Consider the following 24,728-nt stretch of genomic DNA (forward strand, 5'->3'; position numbering starts at 1 on the left):
ATTTGACTATGCTGATCTGAGTACTTGTCATGTTCTACTACAAATAAAAATTGACAGTATAACATCAAATACATCTTGGTAAAATAACTCTTTACCCAGGATGGTCATGATCAAAATTTACTTATATAGCCCCATATAAGCGACTAACAACTGACTAAAAAATGGGAGCTGAATGTGATAAATGATACTGGGATCAAATCAGCAAAATAAAATTGTACAACAAGCCAAAATTTTTTAAGAGTGAATACAGGTTCATAATCTGACATCAGAAATACTTCAGACATTTTGCTCATGGAACTGAATGATATGTGGTGTGAAAAATATAGTTGAAATGCGGTCAGTTTACATATGATTTCCCAGAGGTTGTGCTGGTTTACTTGAATAATGTAAGTCAGAAAGCCTCCATGAAGTTATACAAAAATTGCAGTGAGATATTATATATGGACAAACATTCAAGGAAAAGAAATATTTTTGATATTTCATTTACCCTGCTAGAATTCTTGTACTGAAGAGTTGACCAAATGGGAAACATAATGATCCGCACCTTGTGCCTAAAGTGGATTTATGAATTTATGAAAGTTACATAAGTGTGTTAAAATAAAGTTATACCTCAGTCTGAAGAAAAGCTGATACTGGAAGCAATAACTTTGTCTAAAAGAAAAAAATGCTGATATTGGAAGTAATACCTTAGCCTCAAGGAAATATTGATAATGGAAGCAATGATTTAGTCTGAAGGAAATGCTGATACCAGAAGCAATAACTTAGTCTGAAGGAAAGGCTAATACTGGAAGCAATGACTTATTCTGAAGGAAATGCTGATGCCGGAATTAATGACTTAGTCTGAAGGAAATGTTGTGACCGGAAGTAATGACTTAGTCTGAAGAAAATGATGATTCTCAAAGCAAAGATTTGGTCTGAAGAAAACGCTGATATCAGAAGCAATGACTTAAGGTACGTCCACACGGTCGAACAATGTCCGACGGACAAACATTGTTACCAATTAAGAATTGTCTGCTGGCCTTTGCCTTGTGAGCAGAGTAAAAAACGCTGGTATACAACCTTATCTGGTACCACTGTTTGTTGCCAGATCTACTTCCATTGTTTCAACACTTTTGACGTCATCCTGCTTCGCCTATGATATGGTAACAATGTTTGTCCGTCGGACATTGTTTGACCGACGGACCTTTAGTTTGGAGCAAACGCTGGTATTGGAAACAAAGACTTAGCCTGAAAGAAGTGCTGATACCAGAAGCAATGACGTAGTCTGAGGGAAATGGTGCCAACATGCCTATACTGAAGTAATGACAAAGTTATCAAAGTAACGATGTACTATAAAGAATGTTTTCGAAACCGGAAATGGGAAATGATGACACAGGCAGAGACATCTAGAGGCAACTGAGTTGCAAGCATATGAAATGTATGCCAGCTCCTCATGGTAACCTGAATTCTCCGTCAGCTCATCGTTTTCATGTTATATTTCCATTATTCTAAGAGGTGTTGTTTTGGAAGGAATAATGCTTCATCTTTGTAAAGATTGGTAGCTAATTCTGTGGCTTAAAGTGAAATCTGAAAACTGTCTAGTTGGTATTTTGTAAAGAATTGTGTGAGAGAGGGAAATTGCGTAAGTTTCTGTGTGTGGATGGGAAAATTGTAACTAATTAGATAAAAAATGCACGGAAATTAAAATGCATACTTGAATTTTTATTTAGCCGAGAGTAATGAGTGATTCTGCTTTTTGTCCTTTATTGATGTCGAATTACATTCCATAAAGGAGTCTGAATAGAACTGGTTTTCCTCTGTCACTTTTATCAAATCAAATTATAACCTTATAAAAGCTAAGTAAAGAAATTTAGTTATATCTTCATAGCACATAATAGCTGTACTAACAACTGAAGCACCAAATATTTTCCAGTGGATGATTTTGTGTGATTTTTAATCTTAAAGAGAGCCAATATTTACGTAACATTATGGATGAATGTGATTTTTTTCCAGTGTTAATTTGTTCAAAGTGATGGTTAGCATAGGGTATCGTGTACTGCTATGAATGTTTTATTTTTGCCCCCCAAAATATCGCCAACTTGCCCAAAGGGTTAGATCCTAGATCAATCACGAAATAGCTTATTTTGCATAAAAGAAAATGACTGACCCAGGATCACAATACTCCTGATTTCCTGCATACAATCAATAATGCTGTACCATCCACAAAATTCACAATAGAATATGAAGAAAATAATTGCATACCATTTTTGGATGTCTTAGTATTAGAAATAACACCACTTTTTGTTTTAAAGTATATAGGAAACCTCTGAATAACTTGCCATATATTCATATTTACTCTAACACGCTACTTTTTTTTTTCCAGTATGTATTTCAAACAAAACTCTTAGAATTTGTAGTCCTGAATTTTTGGTAGATTAATTTAAAATTATTGATAAAACAGGAGATTCATTATGTTACCTTCCATATTCTTTGGAAATTTGTAAGAATAAAGCAAAACCGACATATTACAATCCAACCAATATTAACAAAGAATTTAAGAATATTCTCTATGTACCATTTCATCCTAATTTCATTCCTGCTGTATCCATTTTAAAAACTATTGATATTAACTTTGTATTTAAATATAATGCTATATTGAGAAATAAACTACTTAAAAAAAAGCCCACCCAATTCAAACAATGTTGTATACAGTATTCATTGCAACGAATGTAATAAGATTTATATAGGTCAAACTTCTAAAAGTATTAAAATGCAATGTTCACGGCACAAATACTCCATTTCAAGAGGCTTAATAAATGGTGGCATCATGGGTTATTAGCTTAAGAGAGGCCAAGCCATTAACTGGAATAAGGCATCGATAATCCACACAATCAATGACCAAAGTAACAGGAATCTGTTGGAGTCCATTTCTACTGAAGCCACGTCAATGAGGAATATGAATCTCCACCGTGGATTAGCTCTTGATCCTCTCTCCACATCATTTTTGCTCAAAGAACATTCTGCTAAGATTAACAAACTGTTACCCCGCCCTCCCTAAGCCTGTTTAACCTCTCCTTGATTCAGTGTGAACTTGAGACTGTAGAATTCAACTACTAAAGTACTTGTTCAAAGTCGCCAGTCTTATTTAACTTTCTACCTTGGATTTAAGGATATTCTCAAGCACGTGTTTCTTTGTGCTACATTGATCTCTCTCTCTCTCTCTCTTCTCTCTCTCTCTCGTCTCTCTCTCTCTCTCTCTATATATATATAATATATTATATATATATATATGAATATATATATATATCTCATATATATATATATATATAGATATTGCCATCTTGTTGCCAGTTAATGATAGGTGATTAATGTGTTCGGTTAAATATTAAAAGTTAATCATCTAAGTATGGTCATTTTTTTGTGTTACCTTGTTTTCTCCTCTAAAGTAGTTTGCTTGTTGCCTGCAAGTGCCGTTGGAGTTGTCCCTTGATACTTTTGTACCTACTATGCTTTTTGGTTTACCTTGTCTTGCAGTTGCCTGAATTATCTGAAACTTCATCCTGCTGCACCCTTGGTCCAATACTAGCCAATGGGAACTCTCTTTCCCATGGTAATATAACTGATTGTATCGTAATCTAATAATTGTGATCATGGCCATTAGCCCACTTCTGATGTCTTGAGTGGTCTTTTTGAAACTCTGCCTTCCACTTTTGCCTGAATTGGATCCAGTTATTCCCTGCCACCCTGATATTCTCTCCAGATGTGGAGACTAATTAGTTTTATAGTTGAGGAGACTTAGGATCACGGAATTTAGTGTGTAATTTCATGTTTTTATCCCGCCTCGCCGGAAATTGATATTAAAATTAAGCCAGAAGCAGCAGCCATTTTACCCCCTTCATCGTACGACTTTAGGTGGGGGAGGGGGTGGGGGGGAATTTAGGGAAGTCAGCATAGACAAGGCCAGACAAGGGAGATAGGAATTTCTGGTCCTCTTCGTAGTTTTGCGGGAGGGTATAGATCCATTAAGCACTAGGGACATAACACAAAGGAAATTGGGCAGCTAGGTAGGCCCTTCCTAGGTCTAGTCTTAAGATTTATTCTACCTTGACCTTGTTGCTGGCTGTATGTCTGTTTCCAGAATGACCTGCCAATGGGGGGCGGGGGGGAACTTAACCCCAAAGCGACTGCTCTGCGCCCTGGTTCACCCTCACTCCTTGCTAGTTGCTCATCACAGACAGACGTTTCGTCAGTGCCGTTTCCATAGGCCTAAAAAAAGTGTGCTTTGATGGCGCGCCCCGCCCCAAGGACTCGGACAAAGCCGAATGTCATCTTCTCATATTAAGCTACACACCATAAGGCATCCAGGTACGTCTGAGTTACATTCTTATAGCCAGTTCTTTTCCTCCGAGCCAAACAAACTCTCCCTCGTTTCTGAATTCAATTTCTCACTTCTCTAACGAGCATCCTTTTGTCCAAGATCAACGAAGATCTTCATTAAGCTAATTGTGAGGTCTGAGTAATTTGAGGAGAGCGAGCAAACTCAGCATAACTTTATTCGGCAAATGAGGCTTTACATAAGGCGGCATGCGGATGGAAGCGTAGTGTCCATCACACACGAACGAACAAACATAAACAAAAAGGGACAGAACCCCAGCTGTAAATGTTTCTTCACAGACGAAAATACATGAATAATTTTACATAGAGGGAACGGATTCCCGACATATATACATCAAAAGAAAGGGCGTAAAATGCTCTACATTTTAGTTCCTGGAAGAAAAGAGAGGACATATGGATATAGAGATTTTTGCAATGGAAGGGCCAACATTCGCCCTTATATCATCCTTACAAGCTATTCAACTTAACCATTAGATTTCTCCCCATATTATCAGCATTGTGTTTAATTTGAGGATAAATTCCCTCCATAGTGCATTAGTCATAAATGTTGTGAGAGAAGTCTGTTTTATTTGTAATCTGGAGCCCCCATTCTGACAATATGTGAATTTCTACATCTTCAGCTATCGCGTTTTATTTCTTCTCCTTTTTCCTTCATGTTTGGAAATATACACAGACAAAAATGAGCCAGTCATCGCTTGGAATCTTTAATAAATAAAATGAACTGGTTATTACGAGAGTTAAGAAAATACCCCCAACCGAACAGAATGGACAGAGAGTGCGAGGAATTCGCGAGATTTTCTCTCTCGGGACTGGATGGGAAAAAGATTATTGCCACAATGGCTACTTCTTGATTTCCCCAGTGATCAGCGAGAAACACCTTCAGACTTCGAAAAACCTGTAGCACGATTATTTCATATTAGATACTTGAAGGAAGGAGTGTTAACAATGCAAACTTTCAATGTATAACCAAAGGAACAAAATGAACGATACTGGGTCTGAATCTTATCTTGGTCAACGGTTTGATAGCTGGACAGATTCCCAGGTTTTTTTTACCTGGTGTCTTAAAATATTGCACTAATTTTTCATTTTCAGAATATGATAGCTGTATCTGTCCGAGGATGCCGAATTCCATATGACTCATGGGTGTAAATGCTACAAACATATAAACTTATCAGTAGAGTCAGCTGAGTGAGGGGGCGGGGTTTCTCAAGGTGAGTGTAATACAGCTATATTACAGCTACACGGTCAAGTTGTGATAATTTGCCTCGAAACTTCGCCACCAGCGGAAAACATCTGTGGAACTTCCATAAAGTCTGACGCTTCTGTTGCGGTAAGGACTCTTCTATTTTAACACAACTTTTGCAAAAGACACATAAAATTATATTTGCTTTACAAAGCCTTCCGTGATGAAGCTGCATGGCGGCGATGAGACTGTTATTAGAGAGACGAAAAGAAAGCTTCCATCACTCGTGAGAGGAAGCACAGACCACCTACAACGAAGTGTCACGACGGTTGTTGTCAAATATTCATCTTATAATGAAAATGTGAATATTTCAAAGTTAAGAGAAATACCACAAAGATATAATGAGGATTTTTTTGCTCAGTTTGTCGCCACATTTGATGAAAATTTCTTAAGATAAACTTAAGTTTTGGTGGCAGTCATAAATCTCTCTCTCTCTCTCTCTCTCTCTCTCTCTCTCTCTCTCTCTCTCTCTCTCTCTCTCTCTCTCTCGCATGTAGCACATTACAAACGGTGCTCGTGGCTCTTACGATACACTACACTTAAGGCTAATATATTTATTTGCCAATTACATCCACGATGAGTATTTTGCCACGCGGGCAGGGAAGGGACAGTACCTTGGTAAATGTACGAGTTGCAGTATGTGGGTTTATTATCATTATTATAACTATTATTATTAATATTATTATTATTATTCAGAGGATGAAACCTATCCATATGGGACAGGACCTCAGGAGCCATTGACTTGAAATTCAAGCTTTCAAAGAATATGGTTCTCATTTGGAAGAGGTAAGAGAAGGTATAGATGAATATATAGAGAAGAGATGCCACTTGTTAAAAAAAGAAATATTAATAAATAAATAAATATGTATCAATGAAAGGAGAATAGTATTAAGGCAGTAATGCGTTGCATCTGCGCTTGCACTTCAAAAGTTCCCATTGGAACCCTAGCTGCAACCGCTTTCGTTCCTTTTACTGTCCGTCCTTTCATATTCTCTTCCTTCCATCTTACTTTCCATCCTCTCCTAACAATTAACTCATAGTGCAACTTCTTTGAGGTTTTCTTCCGGTTACACCTAGCAACCCTTTTACTGTCAGTTTCCGTTTCAGCGCTGAATGGCCTCATAGATCCCAGTGCTTGGCTTTTGGTCTAAATTCCATATTCAGTTCAATTCATTGCATTACATCCTCGGGAGTGGAACACCCTTCTCGCAGCACCACTCACTCAAGAAGCAACAAGAACGACCTACCACCGAGGGTCTTAGACAACCCATACAACGCCATCTATGGTCATGAATATCAACTACTGTAACTCCTAAGCATGCGTTACCATAACGAGTGTAGTAACGCAATACAAAGCTTTTAAACAAAACTTAAATTTCCATAGCAAAGGGTAAACTATCTCATTGTTTTCCACACTCTTAAATTTGAGTTTATTTCCTGATGGATCAACTCATCCTGGGGTCTTCACCACCTTAGATTTGAATTTATTTACTAACCCTACATTTCCACAGCCCTAGTTTTATGTTCATTTCCTTTTCACAGTCTGAGATTTGCATTTACGTCCTGGAGGACAAATTATTCCACGACTTTTAACTATGATATCTGAGTTGATTTCTTGAATGGTACTACACCTTTCTTGCTTTTTCAGCAGTTGTGGATTCGAATTTATTTTTTAATGTTAACAGCTCTATGACTTTCCAAACGCATAGATCTGAGTTCATATCTTGAATATTAAACTATTCCTCGCTATTCTGCAGTCTTAGATTTTAATTTATTTACTGAAGGATAAACTGTTTCATGTCTTGTCCCAGTGTGGAAGATGAGCTCATGTCTTGAAAGGTAAACTATTCCTTGTCTTTTGCTAAACGTGTATATTTGAATTTATGTCATCAATCACACATCGTTTATGGACTTTCAATAATTTCTAATTTAGCAAAGAATTCCATGTCTTTTCTCACTGGGGTGTGAGTATATTTCTTGTTGGATAAACTAATCATGGTCCTTCCACATAAGATTTGAATTAATTTCTTTAAGGGTAAAGTGTCCAGTGGCTCTCTACGCTCTTGGATTCCAGTTTATTTCCTGAGTGGTCAACTATCCCATGGCTTTCTGCTGTTACAGATCAAGTTGATATTTTGAGGGGTAAACTGTTTAATGGTACTATTTCATAGTTTTGTAGTAAAGTATATTGCCTGAGTTTATACTACTATTCCTGGACTTTTCACAGTCTTAGACCTAAGTTTATATCTTGAAAAGTAAACTGATGTGGCTCGCCATACATTTGCATTTTCATTTTGTTTCGTCCGTTATGGCAAATTTTTCTGTCTTTCAGTATTCTTAGATTTGAGTTTATTTCCAGAAGGGCAAAGTATTCGTGAACGTCCTAAATCATTGAGTTTTTTTATGATAGGTAAACCATTTCTGGGGTTTCCAAAGTTGTAGATTTATTTCCAGTACTGCAAGCTATCCCAAGGCATCTCAACATCTCAGATCTGTACTATTCATTTCCTAAATTATACCATACTCTTCCACATTAAAAAATTGGGTTTATTTCTTAAAGGGTAAATGATCTAAAGGGCCAACCATCCATGGGCATTTTGGACTTTTGCAATAGAATTCATTTTTTGAAGATTAAGCTATTCCAGTGCTTTATACACACCCAGATTGAAGATTTTGTGGAAGGCAAAGTATTCCAGGTTTTTCTATACCTTAAGATTTGTTAGAACTGAATTTATTGCCTGCAAGATAAACTAATCCCGGTCATTCCAGTCTTAGATCCAAGTTTATTTCCAGAGGTAAACTATTCCACAACTCTCTGCAAACTTTATGAAGGGTAAAGTGTTCCAGAGCTTTCCAAAATTCTTAGAGTTTGGTATCTATTTCAAGTAGTGTAAGATATTCCTGGGCTCTCCGATGTCTGTCCATTTGGAATTTAACTTACATTCTTAGGTTTGGGTTTACTTCTTGATCGCCAAACTATCCCATGGCCATCCACACCCTTCAACTCAGAAAGGCAAAGTACCCAATGGTAATGCACAGTCTTATATTTCAGTTTTTTCCCGGAGGGTAAACTATTCCAGAACATTCCAAAGTCTTAGATTTGGGTTGACATCCTAAAGGGTGAATGAGTCCATGGGGTTCCTTAGCCGTAGACTCAAGTTTATTTCCTCAAGGGTAGAGTAATTCTGAGCGCTCCATATTTTTAGGTTTGTGTTTATTCCCTGAAGTTAAACTATCTTTTGGCTTTCCATACACCTAGGCTTATGTTCAATCATTAAAGGTAAATTTTTCATTGGCTTTCTGTAGTTAAAGTTTAAGTTTATTTGTTGAAGACTAAGCTACTCCTGGACTACTTCCCACAGTCTTAGCTTGAAGTTGTTTCCTGAAAGGCACGCTACCTTGAGCTTATTTCCTTAAAGGCTGTTATTTATTCCATGGAGTTCCACAATCCTAGACTCGAGATTATTTCCTGAAGGATAAACTATTTCATGATTTTTCACACTCTTCCATTTGGGTTTATTTCCTGAAGGGTAAATTATCCCTGTGCTTCATGAACTCTTCTTGTTGCTTATTTCCTGAAGTGTACACTTTCCAATCTAAGATTTGAGTTTTTCTAATTCTGTCTTTTATTATTTAGTTTTTTATTTCTTAAGAGTATTATTTCTTTTATTTGTATTTTTGTAATTCCATGTAATCTATTTTTCTCATAGTTCGCTTTTCCCTTTTTTACTATATGGATATTTTACTCCGCAGAACTTTCTGTTACATGTGCTACTTACATTTACGCACCTTCGTTTTTCATTTATTGTCTCTCCAAACAAATGTCTGCTTTTGCTTGATTTTGCACATTCGTCCGTATAGTAGATGACTCCTCCATCTAAGATTAATAATGAAAATAAAACAAGAGAAAAATGTCTCCTACTTTCATAAGAGCAAATCCACAGATGTGAATCTTCATCCTTGCCTCTCTGGATCCATGGCCAGGATTTGTTCATCTGTGATGCTATTAATTTGTCTTCATCTTCAGAGCAAACTGGACCGCCTGCTGTGAGAGAAAACGATGAAGCTGTGTGGCATTTTTTAGAGTCTGCTGATCAATCCAGAAAAAACTATAAGATGCAAAATATTTAGATAATTAAATTAACAACGTGGACGGATGTAGTAAACTGCCTCTGAAGAATGTCTTTCACTCATAATTTTTTGCAGTTATCACTATATTGTGTTTGATTTGAGAGTTGTTCGTTGATTTGTACCTGCTTTACTTATTCATGATAATTTTTGTTTTCGTTTCTTTTATTTGACCCCAGGACCTGTGGAAGGAAGACTGGTTCACTGACGTCAGTTTCCTTATAGTCGTTGTTTTCAGTTCTTCCAAAATATGGTAAGAGGTTAATGTTTATTCTGGATTAAGTGGAGTTTTAGACTTCTCTTATTATTCTCAGCTCTTTAAAATTTTTGAAATATAAAGCAAAATTCCATATTTAATCTTGGATGAAACACAACTCTTTCAGTTTTTGAAAAACTTGGTATCAATGCCTAGATTAAGGCAAACTTTCATCAGCAATCCAAAATTACCATAAATCTGAGGTCAAGAGAATTATATCGCTATATGATCATATGACACCGTCATTTTGTTTGATTGAATTTCCTGCCAGGACGAAAAAACTTCACACGAGATCACCAGTCGTTTTATTGTACCAGGGAACGCACCGGATAAAGTGATAGAGACCTACTCTGAATGGGCTCAACATTATGATGAGGTAAATGTAACTGTTATTCCTCTTCTGACTCTTGTGTTAACTTTTACACACACATGCACACACACCCACATCCACACACCCACACACACACACATACACACACACATTGTGGCGGGATCACAAGCTCAAAAACAAGTGGCAGAATCCGCCCACACATACACTTAACCAATCCAGCTGCCAAACTCACACTCAGCCCCACACACTTTCTTCTTTACACTACAGAATTCACGCAGGACAATTGACCTATACCAACACAAAACAAAACAAAAAACACAAACACATGTACTCACCCAACTGCAGATACTCAGGGCTATGCTGTGCTGTCAACTGGTCAAGGTCCTGGAGATACCAACAACAAACAAGACCACAACCAAAGCCCCAACCCCACCCACAACAACACAACCAACACAACACAACAAAAAAAGAACAAAAACGGAACACCAACAAAAAAGAAACACAACCACAACAAAAGACCACTGCACAAACAACCACCAACACAAAAACAACAGAGCGCCTCAGTGGCATGGTTGATATGGTGTTTGCTTCCCACCTCGGTGGTCGCGGGTTTGATTCTCGGCCATTCCATTGAGGAGTGAGATGTGTATTTCAGGTGATAGAAGTTCGCTCTTGACGTGGTTTGGAAGTCACGTAAAGCCGTTGTCCCGTTGCTGAATAACCACTGTTCCATGGCAACGTAAAAATACCATACAAACAAACAAACAAACAAAAAACAACACAAAAAAGGCAACACACACACCCACCAACAACACCAAGGGATCACAACAGCTCACCAATAACAACCCTCAACAACTCACAACCACACCAAGAAACCACAACAGCTCCCCCAACAACCAACCCTCACTACAACAACTCACAAAACTGAACAAAACTCACAAGCACAAATCCAACACAGGCACAACAACTCTAAGCAACTAATATCACACCCAACAACAATCAGCAACAAACCAATAACACACCAACTAAATGACTTTCTATGCCTCAACACTTTCCACAGACTGCTGCCAACACTTACTGATCTTCACCAGCTCTCACCAAAGACTGAACAAAGACTGACTCAAAACACAGAACTCTAAACTCCAACAGCACCAGCAGACAACTCAGAACCTCACCAACAGCCAATTCAATCGTAACCATCCAACCACCAATTGCCTCTCTCTCATCTCTCTCTCTCTCTCTCTCTTCTCTCAGGACCACACCGATGTTGTCAAATAGAACTCCATAACCTACACACACACACATATATATATGTTATCGGACCTGTTTTGTTCTCAATTTTATTAGAGCCAACTCTAAGGTAGTTTGCCTGCGATGCAGTGTTGGTATTTATTATCTCTTAAGAACAAGATTCATTGAACAGATTATTGATTCTACTGTCTTAGGGTTTATGAGGTGTGTCAGTGGCACTTGTGTGGGGGCCACTGAAAAGTTCATAAGTAGGCACTGGCACTTTCACCAGGAAATCAGGTGTGAAGGTTTCCAAGGGGTACTGTTAAGTTTAAGGTAGGTACTGGCACACTTGTGTGTGGGCACTGAAAAGTGCATAGATAGGCACTTCAATCTCATCAAGCAATCAAGCATGAAGACTTCCAGGGGGAACTGTAAAGTGTGAGGTAGGTACTGGCACTCTCCCCAGACAGCAAGCGGCAAGGCTTGGAGGTGCTCAGTGCAGTGACAATTTAAGGGGGTAAAACTAAGAAGTGCATAGTAGGAACTGGCAATCTCACCAAGCAATCAAGCTTCCAGGAAGCACCATTAAGTGTGCAGAAACACAGGTGTGTAGGAACCAGAAGTGTACATAGAGATGGGTTCGGACACGGGAACGAGCAGTGTTTTCCAAACGCTGGAAGCAGAAAAATCTCTCGCCACTCTGCGGGATGTGTGACTAAGGAATGGTTACACACAGCATGTGTCTCAGATTCCAAACAGGAATCTGCAAATCTTGGCCGATAGGTAAATGGGTTGGTGTTAGAGACTGGTAAAACAAGTGGCTATAAGCACAAAATTGGATAGAATTGCTTTCTCGAAGTAAGAGGGCTAGCTTTGCTACTTAAGAAATAGTTTTGTACTGAAATCTCCAAAGCATAACAAATAGGAGCATCCTTGCTAATTGTTGGCTGTGAGTGAGAGGGAAGCAGGAAGACAAGGTACTTTTACTTGGCCTTTATTGTAAGGTGAACGGTCAAGGTCAGTCTTCTACAAATAGAAGTGATATTGGCAAAGATGGGTGTGAATGAGGCCTCTACTCGTGTCGTTGGCCAATAACACTGGGCTCAAGTTCTCATATACTATGACCTTACGCAATCATAAATTTCATACGAGTTACGTTAATCGGAGAAAGGTGTATGCTAGCTCTTAACTCTTTGATCATGACTTAATGAAATATGTGCTGTTTAATACATCAAGTGCACTTGACTCATATAAATAAATTGATGAAGAAATAAACAGGTTTTATGAAATCATATTTGGAAAAGATTGAAATCCTTGCCTCTTGAGATGTTCGTCCACTCTAGACACTCGTTGATGCTTTTACTATATCGTCATGTTCTGAATCAATAAAGGGGGCGGGGAAGCCAATAGATTTATAAGTAAGCATCGCAAAAGTTTCTGTTCCATATCATCAGGTACCTATTCGTGTGTTACACTCGGAAATTCGCTATTATGCAACCCATGGGAAAAGCTAATGTGATCAGCAGTATTATCATGATCGGTTTATAATTCTCTGGCTCATTCTCTAGTGGTGGCGGGAAACTTGAATTGTATCAATTCCCTAGTTTCTTTTTCTTTGGTTTTCTTACTTTGCGTTAGTTTTCCCCTGAGGATGAAATACATTGGAGTCCCTGGTGCTTTTTACATAACTATACAGTTACTCGCTATTTTTTCTCCCCAGATTTGTGATTCATTGAATTACATTGGCCCCAAATTAGCAGCCAATGAGGTGGCAGCCAGAATACCTCAAGAGAAGCGAGGCGCCTTGAAAGTCATTGACGTTGCTGCTGGGACGGGAAGAGTTGGTCGACTGCTGAGAGACAAAGGGTTCTCGTGAGTTACTTCTTATCATTCTTACGGGCAGTAGAGGCAAAATTTGATGGATACTGACTCAGTTTCATCTCCAGCAATAAATTTCCAGATTTATTGCTTTGTATGTACTTATGATATTCACAGCGAAGTCTTTATACTACTTGCAAAGTATAGAATTAATATTGTATATTTTCTACTTAGTGATAGGCATCTTGAACATAGGAAAGCTCAGATTAAAATCTAATAAATCAAGTTTTCCTATGCATCTATGTATAAGGTTATTTTTCTATATTCATTTCATGCATGTCCTTACCATGTGTGTGTGTGTAAATAAATTCTTCTGATAAAACAAGTATATATATATATATATAATATATATATATATATATATATATATATATATATATATATATATATATATAGTAGTACCTCAGGATACAAAATTAATCCGTTCCGAAGCGGCCTTCGTAACCTGATTTTTTCGTATCTTGAACCATATTTTGCATATAAAAACTGCCTAATTCGCTCCAAGCCCTACAAAAAAAAAACACCAGTAAATTTATAATAAAGCTGAATTGACCAATAAACAATGAAATATAACAATTTGGACCATTCAATACCTAACTTAAAAACTACATACACTACTAATATGTACTACATACCTATAAATAAAATGTATTAGTGTACATGGTACAAGAAATACTGTATGTACATATGTATGTAGTAAAATGTGGAACCTTACCTTTCGAATGAGGCGATCTCTGAAAGTGGCGACAGAGGAGGAGGACAAATGGCAGAAAACAGGTAAGGTTCCACATTTTACTACATACTATGTACGTACAGTATTTCTTGCACCCTGTACACTAATGAACGTTTATTTACAAGGTAATCACAGTTAGGTTTGGTATTGAATGGTCCAAATTGTTGTATTTCATTGGTTAATTGGTCTAATTTAGCCTTATTATAAAATTTACTGGGGTGTTTTTGTAGGGCTTGGAACGAATTAGGCAATTTACATGTAAAATGTGGTTCAAGATACAAAGAAATCAGTTTACGAAGGCCACTTTGGAAAACAGATAAAAATTTTCGGTATCCTGAGGTACTACTGTATACACATATATATATATACATATATATATATATATATATATATATATATATATATATATATATATATATATGTATATTAGAATATATATTATATATACTAATATATATATATATATATAAGATATATATCTATATATATAGATATTTACATATACATATATACTAATATATAGTAATATATATATATATATATATAATATATCTATATATGTATATATTATAGCAGCAAGGGTTTATGGAGACATCTGTTTCATATGGGCGTTTATTCAAAGCAACGTTTCAGGTACCAGCCCCATTTTCAAGCTGAAAATTACAATAATAAAATGAAATTAAAATAATACTCATCTAAAAAAAAAACACACAATTACAATACATAAAGCAAATTAAAAGAACACCAACGAAGCTGTGGAAAAAAAAGAGTAAAAAGAGAGTTTATCTTAAAATTAAAATTACAGAAACTAGAAATTTGTGCCCAAACCTGTGAACGTCTTCTTTCTGGAAATCGACGTGTAAAATCCTGAATTATTACGAGACACTTCTATATCCAAAAAAGCAAGTTTGTTATCTTTCTCGTAATAATTGTGAATTTTAAATAAGATTTTTAGTGATAATGACACAATATCTCACGGTCTTAATTACGACCATTTTAAGAAACTTTTAACCTTGGCGGTGCAGGACACTGCCTTTATTTTGAATGGTAAAGCTCATGTGCAGGCTGACAGCATGGCAATGGGAATCCCCACCTTGGCCAGGTGCTGGCTAATATTTTTATGTGAGTTAGAGGAGCAGTTGCTGGACAACTGCCCCCATGGCTTATCACCCGTTATTTTACTTTCGTTATGTCAACGACAATTTTATCTTATTTAAAGATAAATATAGAGCCGACTAATTTTTACACTATGCTAATCTGGGCCCACCCGAATATAAAAATTCGCAATTGATTACGAGAAAGATAACAAACTTGCTTTTTTGGATATAGAAGTGTCTCGTAGTAATAATCAGGATTTTACACGGCGATTTTCAGAAAGAAGACGTTCACAGGTTTGGGCACAAATTTCTATAGTTTCTGTAATTTTAATTTTAAGATGACCTCTCTTTTTACTCTTTTTCCACAGGGGTTTTTTCCCTTTCGTCTGGATGGTCTGAATTCCACAATGAGGTCACCTTTTCAAAGAAATATTTTACTGATAAGCTGTTTATTCCAGTAGTTTTATTTTATAAATGCCTTCACAAATTTATGAACATGAAGCTTTTAACCTATCAATGCTATTCAGACTGCACCTAGCCCTTTCATGTCCAAACTGACGTAATAGTACGTAAAAATACTCTATCCCCTATCTATCCAACTGACGTAGCAGTACGTAAAATTTACCGAAATTTTTCGTACGTGTGGTAGGGGCCTTTTTATTTTTATTTTCGGACAAGTAGCGATTTCCATAGGCTAGATCATTCCTTGGACCGTGTATCTCGGGTATCAATACGCCAGCAAAGTAGTTTCTGTACTGCGCATGCCTCAAATACCTGGCGTAGTAAAATTCTCACAATGAAATCAGCTGATCGCACCTGCACTTCCCTCTCAGTGACCCCCAAAACCATTCTTTTAACTCTCCCTATTCTTCAACTTTTCCTCTACATTTTCGTATATTACAAAGTAATTTCTATGAAAAATACCGAGATAGGGCTCTTAAAAAAATTGCTATTCTAGCAATAAATGTTGACAACGGTAAAAATTTTTATCGTTTCGATCAATTTATAAAACGTCAAAATGAAACTGCCGTATCCAAAGCCATTTTTCTTGACCTTCCCTTTATTCTTCAACGTGTCCTCTACATTTCGTATATTTACAATGAATTTCAATGAAAAATAACCGAGATAGGGCTCTTCAATAAAAAAAAAAAAAATTTCTAGCGATAATTCTCACTATGCGCCGGCGGAGCGCTATGATTCTTATCCTCTTTTCTTTTACTATCAATTTTTTCACAGGCTGGACTTAGTTTTTCCAGTTGATAATTAGGGAATTTTATTGGCTTTCTCATAAAAAATAATTCATTTGCCTGACTTTCATAGTTTTTGGGTTAGGAACAAAAATATAAAAAAAGTAAAGATGTTTTTTTTTGTTTTTTTTCGTTAAATAACTCACATTTTTTCGTATTTAGAGGACTGGGACTCTTATTCTGACTATTCCACCATAAAATAAAATACTAACATTTAGAAAAAATGACAGCAAAATGAACGTTGTTGGCGTAAAATTTATATTTTTTGCTGAATTTTCAAAATAATATTTTTTCGCACTGTCGAGCGCTCCCAGACACCTCGGATATCTTGGACACCAGTGCTCAAAAACTAAGCGGATATGAAAGAGCTAGGATGCCGTTGTATGCCAGTGTTCCACTTTTAATCAATTCGAAAATTCTATGCCGAAATGCAACAGATTATTAGAACTTACTGCCCGGCCATAAAATGTCATCTGATCCCAACAAAACCCATTGACAATTGGATCTATTTTTAAATATAAAGAAAAAGTTAAACCCTCTTATGGCATCTAATATTGTCTATTTGTATACTTGTCCTAGAAGTGATCTAGGAAAATATATCGGAGCCTCAAGAAGACCTCTTAAGGTCCGAACAGATTGCCATAGTGGGGTAAGTTTCCGTACTGAAGTCAAATTATCATCTCCTGAATTTTCCAGCATCCGTGACGACACAAAAGAAATGCAGAATCAATATTGAATATAAAAACTTTAAGATCCTTTCAAAAGCGTCTTCTCCGCAGCAGCTAGCGGTCTTCGAATCACTCTTTATAAAGACGATTGTTCCGAAACTGAACAACCAAACTACCTCCACCCTCTGTACCTGGCGTAAACAACAGAGATGCCTTTTGTGTTTTGTTTTTGTTTTTTAGTCACTCGTCTTCCTTCCTCTACTGGAAATGGTACTTGAGTTTCGTTGGTGTTCTTTTAATTTGCTTTATGTATTGTAATTGTATGTTTTTTAGATGAGTAATTATTCTAATTTTGTCTTATTATTGTAATTTTCAGCTTGAAAATGGGGCTGGTCCCTGAAACGTTTTGCTTTGAATAAACGCCCATATGAAACAGATGTCTCTATTCAAACCCTTGCCGCTATGTCTGTTCTATTTTTACATTTACTTTTTTATACTTTACGTTTTTTTTTCTTTTAAAAAAATTTCAATTTATTCACCACTTTCAACTTTCTGTTTTTTCATATCACTTGGATCTTCCTGTTGCTTACTACTACTAAAGGCCTCTTTAAAAAAATAACTATCCAAGGAAGATTGCTTCTGCCTGCTTTTTACCATGTTCCTGAAACGACTCAGGCAAACGTCATCGAACTGCGCAAGCATACGACCTGTGTAAGCCTTTTCGGGGTGTCTCTTTTCTACAAATGATTGCGCTTTATGAAAAGCAGCTAGAGCATCTTTAATTTCTGCTGTTGTCATAGGGTCCTCCTCCTCCTCCTTGTCGCTGCTAGAGAACTCTTCCTTAACGACGTTTTGTTGCATGGCCTCCAACTCCTTCAGGTCATCCGTCGTATGTCCCTCCTTGGTGCTCCTCGAGAAGGTCATTGATGTCGTCCTCGTCGACGACCAGCCCCACGGACTTGCCGAGTGCAACGATCTCGTCAAGATCTGTTGCGAAAAACACGTTTCAGGATAATCAACTGTTTCTGAATCTGCATCAGCTTCGCCCACACTGAATCCCTCAAAGTCTCGGGCGGATACGGCATCAGGCCAGAGTCTCCTCCACGAAGAATTCAAGGTTCACTCGAAACCTCTGCCAAGCTTGATCAATGAGTCGGATGCATATCATGATATCGAAATGCTCTTCCAAAATTCACGCAAGGTGAGGTTTGTGGTATCGTTGAAAATTGAAAATGTTTCGTATACAGCTTCTTGAAGTTCGATATCACTTGCTGGTCCATGAGCTGGAGGAGAGGGGTGGTGTTAGGCAGAAGATAAAGAACCTTGATAAAAGATACTCCACTAGGATAAGCTTCCTCGAGGCCAGGAGGGTGAGTAGGGCATTGTCAACAACAGCAGACATTTCAGAAGGAGGTGCTTCTTCTTCCAAAAATTTCTTCACTCATCTCGGGCCCCCGAAACACAGATTTACCCACTCGGTGAACAAAAAGTCTCGTTACCCGGCTTTCGCATTAGCCCTCCACATCACTGGAAGCTTCTCCTTTAGCATTTTGTGGGCCTTGAAGGCTCAAGGAGTCTCTGAAGATATCCCATTAGGGGCTTCACCGTAAGCCTGTCTTTCATAGGCTTTTGCCCAGGGTAGGTTCTCCTCTTCCTGTGTGATGTACGTCCAACGAGGCATTTTTTTTTCCAAAAAAGGCCAGTCTCGTTACAGTTCAAGACTTGCTGGAGAACTGTAGCCTTCGTTGATTGTCATCTCGTCGAACGTCTTAATAAAGCCTTCGGCCACTTTCGTGTCTGAGCTGGCAGCCTCCCCATGCCACACCACCGATGGATGCCAGTCCGTTTCCGGAATTTTTCAAAACACCCACGAGAAGCCTTGAAGTCTGGGGTTGGCGTCGATGTCTCTTCTTCTTCGTCGTCTTCGGCCTGGCCAATCAAATCGCCGAAAATAGCGCTGGCCTTGTGGGAGTATTGCCGTCTCGGTTTGGTATCATATCGCCAGCGATTTCTGTCTTTTATCCATACAAGAAGCAGCTTCTCCATCTCTCATGCACGTGGCTCCTCTTGTTGGACAAAAATAGTCACGCCTTTGGAAGGTGTAGCTGCTTTGATGGCTTCCTTCTGCTTAAGGATGGTGCCTATCGTCGACGGATTCAGCCATATTCCTTAGCGATCACACTCAATCGCATGCCAGCCTCATACTTCTTGATTATCTCCATCTTTGTCTCCATAGAAAGCATCCCTCTTCTTTCTGTGAACTTCAGCAACTTCTTGGGACCCATGACTATACATAATTAAGTTATGTACCAATTAAGTTCTCATACAACACGATAAAGTACAAAGCGAAATCACTAACATGAATTTACGTAACAAACAAAAATGGTACAGGTGAACGAACGAATTCCGTGTGCGTATGATAACGATGCTGCTACAGATTGGCTGAATGACGCCTTTACATAGAGCATGATGGGGTAGATGCTGACAATAGGAGAGCAGGATCTTATGGCGGTGACTAGCATCAGGAACCAATGGGAGAGACGGGAGGATGGTGTTTTCGGTGGCCTGGGTGAATCTCGGGACTTTACAGTAACACCCTTTCGTAACCTGAATTATTTTCGTATGCAGAGGCAAAAAAATCTTCGTATTTGCTTTCGTAACTTGAATTTTTTGTAAGTTGGACTTTCGTATGTCGAGGTTCCACTGTTATATATCATGTGTGTGTGTGTGTGTGTGTGTAGGGGAACTGCTACAAATGTAAGGTGGCAAAATCGGCCTGAGTGGTGGGGGCCAACTGGAATAGGTGTTGACAATGAGATATAATTATATGATTGGTTTGCTTCACACAAGGATTGTAGCTATCTTCTTTTATCATAAAGTTTTTATTAATTGGGAAAATAAATTGAGTGTCTTATTATGTATTTATTCTTGGTAGGGAAACTTATAACTTCTTTTCCACCTTTTAGTTTTGGGTTCTTGGACCGAGACAAACTATTCTGCACTTTTCTTTCTTTGCAAGTCTATTTGGCACTAGGGGAATTTAATGTGAGTTCGATATTGTCACTGGGGGGGGGGGCCAGATCAACACTTCACACTGTCTATATGCTGCAGTCGCCTCCTTCATCCCCATTCTTCGCACTTCACCCCCTTCTCACTTCTCTCACCATGCTCTAGTTTCTTCTCTCTCACTCTGCTTCTTCTCTCTTCCCTTCCCTAAGTCGAGCCTTCGTATTTTGGATATCAATTTCTTGGCACCACCCTTGGGTTCTTGATTTTGACTGGGCTGGGTGTGGCCTCTTCTGAAAGAACCCTTATGTCTTAGTGGCTATGGCCCTTTCTTCTTAAAACACTCCTGTCATCTTTCCTGTAGTAATTGGTAAGATTTCATTTGGAAACGCCTCCTTGTCCATGCCCAGGCTCTTGAGGGTGTGTCTTCAGGCATTCTTGTAGGATATTCATGGAGGCTTACTATTAGGACGTCCTCAAAAGTCTGGCACTACTGATTTGATTGGTTGAAACCAAAGCCTACCTTAATAGGGAGGAGTCTCAAACTTCTTCCCTTAAACAAAGGTGCATCAAGTTTTCCTTAGTAATATTAAGCAGGAAGGCTCTCGATATGGTCTAACCCAAATTAATTCTCGGCGCTTGAACGTGTCAGAAGATGTCAGGAGAGCCGTAATGTCGATTAATTTTCTATAGTGGAGGTGACATAGGTCTTCGGGAGATATAAACCCTATTCCAAGGTTTCAAATTTCCTGGGTGTCCTGGGTGTCAAGCTTGAGTGAGAGAGGTTCTTTTCTCCTATTCCCCCCACCTAGGAGCTCTGCCACGAGTCCAGCTTACTCAGTTTCACTTACTTACATTGACCACTGAGCATTGGCTGACGTCGTTGACACGTCCTTCCGCTTTCACTCATCTCACAAAAAGCATTCACTTTGCTGTTGTTACTATGACTTCCGCCTTCTTCATTTGAACAATCACTTTCGACCTCTTCCAAGGCCAGTCTAAGGATCAGTACTATGCACACTCATTGGTTATACAGAGCTGCGGACTCAATCAGTGACCAATCCCCATCTGAAAGCTTCGGTGTTTGTAACAACAACATTGCTTCACCTCTCTGCTTCCAAAACGTCGTCTCCGACCCTCATCTTCATGACTCTCCCCTCTTAGGAGCATCCACGAATGGAGCTTTCTCATTTTCCAATGAGAATTGGCTCACGTCTTTGACACGTACTTTCTTTCTCTCACAAACACTTTTAGAGATCCTTTTTATGGTTTCATTTCATTGTTACGACTTTTGCTTTATAAATCAATCGAATTTTGTTGCACGTTCATTTCTTTAACACAGTGCTGACTCAATCAAAGACCGCCAGTCTGAACGCCTTCCAGTTTATTATTAACATTACTTCAAGGATATCGCCCCCCCCCCCCCCCCCCCCCCACCCCAATAGTAGCATTGGCACGAGTGCAGGATGCTCAGTTCTACTTACCTGTGTTATTACCCACATTCATTTTCATTGAGCATTGGCTTACATACCTGACATGTTCATAATCGAATATTTCTAATGACCCTTCTTAAGGTTTCATTTTATTGTTACGACTTTTACTTCATCTAAATAACAGTTTTGACACTGATCTTCGCAAAATATTTTCTACTTTATAATGAGGCTTCGGTAATGTTTATGTCGTCAAAAGTAGTATGTTGACAACGCAATTGGTTCATGTGCATCATAATCATGTCTTAGTGTACCTGTTACGAATGAATCAAAATCTAATATCCGTTTCGACAGAAACATTGACGCCCTAGAGCCATCAAAGGCATGTTGGATGTGCTAAAGAAAAACAGGAGCGTATACGAACACATACGCAGAGTTCCTGGAGTTGGACAAAATTCAGTCCCTGAAGGTAAGGTAGACTCAGATCTTCACTGTTCACGAATTATTACCTTTAGTTATTGACAGAATTTGCAGGAAAATGCGGATTTTCTCAGTCTTACTTTTCATTGATGTAATCATGAATGGCAACATCTATCATTTTATTACTAGAATGTGTGTCTGTGGTCGTACAGGTCAACAGTCAGAAGTCTGTTATGAAAAGGTTGTCGTTGTAGAACAGGATGAACTGGAGGTTGAAGGGTTTCATTTTATTCGCGCATGCCTCTAGCATTTTGAACAATTAATGGGTAGAATAACTCTTGATTACTTTTATGCATGTCAAGGTTTGTTGTTATGTAAAAATCCTCATGAAAAAAATGTTTTGTGGTAACTGTTTGAATATAGTATAGGTGGAAAGATCTCTTGGATTTATATAAAAAAAAATTTTTCAAAATTTTTGTAGACTGCGCCATTAAGAATTGGCGTACTACAGATTTCACCATGATACACTCGGTGGTCATACAGACAATATTAAAGTTTGGAAGATTGAATTCCAAGTCTTTGAGCCTTGTGGGCTTGTTACAGATGAATACGGTTCATCTTCAGCTGCTTAGAAATAATAAAGCATCACAAAACCGCAAATTACGGGAATTCTGAATCACAATGCAAAATGAAATGCAACTTTATGGGGTAACACATCAAAACGAACTTTCACAGACAACTTACGGTGTAGTCTGCCACGGGATGCTTATACCCATCTCACACACTAGACAGTTCTCAAGCAACAACGCTAACAAATTGGGATTTCACACCACTCAGCAAACATTATCCCTTCATGAAAAACTCCTGCATGAGTCTCTGGCACGACATCGTGCAATCACGCCAAAAACGAATGTAAACAAAACAAGACGAATGGGGCAAACACAAAGCATCACACATCGAGGCAGCATGAGCCCAAAACAGTACATGATGCAACACAGGAGATATAATAATTCAATTGTATGCAAGACAGTCTCGCCGATCATCTGATTATGAGGATCGAATTATCTGGTTAAGCAATAATAATAATAATAATAATGATAATATGGACTGGTTAAGAACATTGGTGCTGGTCAGTCGTTGGATGGGTGACGGCTCTCCTCAGCGTTGATTCCTTGGGAAGAGATCTTTACCACAACTTCCTCAGTCTACTCAGCTGTAAATGATTACCTATCCCCAATGGGAAGGGTCCAGCTATGGGTAAAATAGCAAAACTCAGGAATGATGGAAAGAAACGAAGGATTAAACGTCAACTCCGTAAACGGAACCTCTGGCAGCTATGCAGCCCAATGAGCGGGAAGGATGGTCAGGTACTTGGAGGTCGTCATCCAGCAACTGACCACCACAACGACAGTAACCAGCAACCTGAGACTGGAGCTACAGAAGCCTACCAGAATCTTCTTCTGGGCAGAAACCAAGGAAATATGGAGATGTAACATCAAAAGCAACTCAATGGAGAGGATACAGAAGACTGACCAACGTCTGGAATGAGAAAATAACACATACAAACAGAACAGAGGCTGGCAGACCAAGTAAGGAACATAAAGAAAAAGAAAAAGCTCTCCACAACAGAAAGAGAGGAACTGGAAAGAGACATAACACCCAGCAACGAAGGACAAGAAGACGAACTCAGGCTAAGGCCCCACCGAATCCGTCGCGGCGCGTCGCGTGCAACACGGCTATCCGTCTACAAGCGTTTCCGTCTTCTGCGAGTGTGCCCAACCAGACAAACGAGTGACGGTTATAAGACGGACAATTCAAACTTCAGCAGTACTTGCCATTATGAAGGGAGCGCGCGAGCTTTTCCTCTGACTCAGTGCTGTCAACCAAATTAGAAGCGTTGAACAGTAGGAAAATCTGGACTTATGACATAACTTTAAATGAGGAAAGAGTGAATATGCAAAAACTCTTTCATATATCAAAATTTGATACCAATTACAGAAGATCCGTATCAACGTAAGAAACTTGTTGTAACTCTGAGGGAAGGATTACTGATTTCGAAATTAAAGTTGCACTTTATTTTATTTAATACAAAAATTAAGATACGTAGAATTGTGTGTGAACTGAAACACTTTGATACAGGAACTTCTGAAACAAAGATATTTACATAATGTATCCATTAGAATATAATAAAAAAATACTTTAATCCTTTATTTTAACCACAAATCATCACATTTGATTATAACTCAAGTTGGGCAGGTGGTTCAAATGCAAGTGTTGTAGGTCTACCACAATTTCTTCCTTCATGCGGACCCCAGCTCGGAGACGCACGTCCACGCGCGGTAAAACAAAATGTTTTGTTCCTTGTGCGTCTAGTCCGGTAACGCACCTGACGCCACGCACGCACGCTCATGCGCTGTGTGGGGCCACCACTCGTGTTGAACTATGACAGTTGATCGAAACGCACAAAACGCGTAGCCGTGTTGGACGCACGCGACGCGCCGTGCCGGATTCGGTGGTGCCTTAGCCTAAGATGACGATACCACAGAATACGCGTGGATGATGAGCTACCAAACAACGACTTATGAAGAAAAAGAAGTAACAGAGAGGAAGGAATGGTAGAAAAGATCAGACAATGGATGAAACCAGATACAGAAAGGACCAGAGATACCCTCCATGAAAGCCTA

General features: G+C 38.5%; 1 protein-coding gene and 1 long non-coding RNA gene across 3 annotated transcripts in view; one reads left to right on the forward strand and one right to left on the reverse strand.

The window, feature by feature from the left end:
* The window catches only part of LOC135216848 (uncharacterized methyltransferase Sca_1399-like), a 97,601-nt gene that overhangs the window by 55,836 nt on the left and 17,037 nt on the right, over positions 1-24,728 (reverse strand). The gene's annotated exons all lie outside the window — the stretch shown is intronic.
* On the forward strand, positions 5,678-22,007 carry LOC135216811 (uncharacterized). Its single transcript, XR_010314930.1, has 5 exons — positions 5,678-5,704; positions 9,925-9,998; positions 10,273-10,377; positions 13,286-13,437; positions 21,979-22,007. It is a non-coding gene; the product is annotated as an uncharacterized LOC135216811 (long non-coding RNA).

The sequence above is a fragment of the Macrobrachium nipponense genome, chromosome 6 (assembly GCF_015104395.2).
Source record: "Macrobrachium nipponense isolate FS-2020 chromosome 6, ASM1510439v2, whole genome shotgun sequence".
In the NCBI taxonomy this organism is placed as follows: domain Eukaryota; kingdom Metazoa; phylum Arthropoda; class Malacostraca; order Decapoda; family Palaemonidae; genus Macrobrachium; species Macrobrachium nipponense.